Genomic DNA, 2877 nt, shown 5'->3' on the forward strand with positions numbered 1-2877 from the left:
ACATGTTCAAATTTTAACACGCCTCTCAGCACGACCAATTACATTAAAATTCATCGCAAAAGTCAGAATTCTCCAATTTTTGAAAAATTCACTATATTCACTGTAAGTACCTCGCTAGACAGTGGAGACCTCAGATTTTACGGGAACATGATCAACTTTCGACACACCTCTCAGCACGAGCAGTTACATAGAAATCCATCAGGAAAGTCGTGCTGTGAAGAGGTCTTTCGACTAAGAAAAATGGTGGTGTGAGGAGGAGTCACCTAAATCAGAGAAAAATACTCTTATAGGAGACTGCTACGAAAGACATTTCTGAGTCCACTGGCCCTAGTCCCCTAATAAGTGTATTTCTGTTTGTTTTAAGAAGGTCCTCCTGACATCACCAATCTTCTGTCTTCAATCCTAACCCCAACGTTAACCCTAACGCTAACCCTAACCCTACCTCCCTCAGGGGCAGTTCTATGGTTATGATCCCACGGTAGGCAGAAAAACTATCCCAATCTAGGTTTTCTTGTATGCTGACTCCATTTTAAATGCTTTTACTTGAGTCTGACAAAGGCAAAGCCAAATACTCACCCCTATATGGACGGGGAAGCAAAGTGCGGATTTTGGTAGGTCGGCATTTTCAATCAGGAATGTTGCCATTCGAAAGAGCGTCCAAAAAAACTTGGTTGGGACACATTTATTTTAGAAATTAGCGACCTAACCAGAAGTGCACTTTTTGGTGGGCCTACCCTACCCCCCTCAGGAGCAGTTCTATGGTTATAATACCACGGAAGGCACAAAACCTATCCCAAACTAGGTTTTCTTGTATGCTGATTCCATTTTCAATGTGTTTCCTTGACTCTGACGAAAGCAAAGCCAAATACTCACCCCTATATGGACGGGGAAGCAAAGTGCGGATTTTGGTAGGTCGGCATTTTCAATCAGGAATGTTGCCATTCGAAAGAGCGTCCAAAAAAACTTGGTTGGGACACATTTATTTTAGAAATTAGCGACCTAACCAGAAGTGCACTTTTTGGTGGGCCTACCCTACCCCCCTCAGGAGCAGTTCTATGGTTATAATACCACGGAAGGCACAAAACCTATCCCAAACTAGGTTTTCTTGTATGCTGATTCCATTTTCAATGTGTTTCCTTGACTCTGACGGAAGCAAAGTCAAATACTCACCTCTATATGGACGGGGAAGCAAAGTGCGGATTTTGGTAGGTCGCCATTTTCAATCGGGAATGTTGCCATTCGAAAGAGCGTCTAAAAGAACTTGGCTGGAACACATTTTTGCTATAAATTGTTGACCTAAGTATATAAGCAAGTATATAAGCAAATACTCGTTACATAGCATAAATAGCCTCTAAACACCCGAAAAACCTCTCCAAATATCATTTAAACCTTTTTCCTAACCCTAACACTTACCCTAACCCTAACCCTAACCCCATTTCAAACCCTAATTCTAAGTCAGAGGTCCTCCTCACACCACCAATTTTTTTGGTAGGTCAAAAGACCTCCCCACACCACAGAATTTTCGAAGTCGAGGTCCTTCTCATACCAAACAATTTTTCTAAGAGTTTTTCTAAAAATTTTGAGGACTTTTCACTTAGAAAAGAATTGGGTTTTGTGGTGGACCTTTCAGTTACAAAATATTAAATTGTGTGAGGAGGACTTTTGACTTTGAAAATATTTTGTGGTGTGAGGAGGACCTTTGACTTAAAAAATATTTCATGGTGTGAGGAGGACTTTTGACCTTGTCAAAAAAAAAGATGTGATACAAATCTTAGAACAAAGGCTTAATCTCAGAAGATCGTAGCAACAAGGCTACTCTACAACTTACAATACCCCGTTCTTTATTTAAGTCGTCTGCAAAGGATTTATCTCCAGAAACGTTAGAATTTGCTAGCGGCAGTGCCTTGGGAGCTTTTGTCCCCCTTGGCACTTTGGGACGCATGAGGGCCGAAACCCTCTATTCTGGTTCGCCTAAAGTTCTCTGGAGGTAATCATCGTTGCTTTCTAGCACGGATTCTGACTTAGAGGCGTTCAGTCATAATCCAACAGATGGTAGCTTCGCACCATTGTCTTTTCAGGCAAGTGCAAATGCCAATTGTCTGAATCTGCGGTTCCTCTCGTACTGAGCAGAATTACTATTGCAACAACACTTCATCAGTAGGGTAAAACTAACCTGTCTCACGACGGTCTAAACCCAGCTCACGTTCCCTATTGGTGGGTGAACAATCCATCACTTGGCGAATTCTGCTTCGCAATGATAGGAAGAGCCGACATCGAAGGATCAAAAAGCAACGTCGCTATGAACGCTTGGCTGCCACAAGCCAGTTATCCCTGTGGTAACTTTTCTGACACCTCTAGCTTAAAACTCCTAAAGACTAAAGGATCGATAGGCCATGCTTTCACAGTTTGTATTCGTACTGAAAATCAAAATCAAGTGAGCTTTTACCCTTTTGTTCTACATGAGATTTCTGTTCTCATTGAGCTCACCTTAGGACACCTGCGTTATCATTTGACAGATGTGCCGCCCCAGCCAAACTCCCAACCTGACGGTGTCTTGGACGAGGATCCGCCCGTCCGAAGACGGGCGTTAAGTCCAGAACGTGGACCTTGCGGTCCGCCTCCGCTCCATCCAATAAGTAAAAAAACGATAAGAGTAGTGGTATTTCACCGGCGCATTGCTGCTCCCACTTATTCTACACCTCTCATGTCTTTTCACAAGGTCAGACTAGAGTCAAGCTCAACAGGGTCTTCTTTCCCCGCTGATTATGCAAAGTCCGTTCCCTTTGCTGCGGTTTCGCTAGATAGTAGATAGGGACAGTGGGAATCTCGTTAATCCATTCATGCGCGTCACTAATTAGATGACGAGGCATTTGGCTA

General features: G+C 43.0%; 1 pseudogene; it reads right to left on the minus strand.

Annotated features, from left to right (window-relative positions):
• Positions 1 to 1764: 1764 nt before the first annotated feature.
• On the minus strand, positions 1765 to 2877 carry LOC146448019 (large subunit ribosomal RNA; annotated as a pseudogene; the record flags this gene model as incomplete).

This window comes from Pavona decussata, unplaced genomic scaffold (genome assembly GCF_977016875.1).
Source record: "Pavona decussata unplaced genomic scaffold, jaPavDecu1.1 SCAFFOLD_1473, whole genome shotgun sequence".
Taxonomy (NCBI): Eukaryota; Metazoa; Cnidaria; class Anthozoa; order Scleractinia; family Agariciidae; genus Pavona; species Pavona decussata.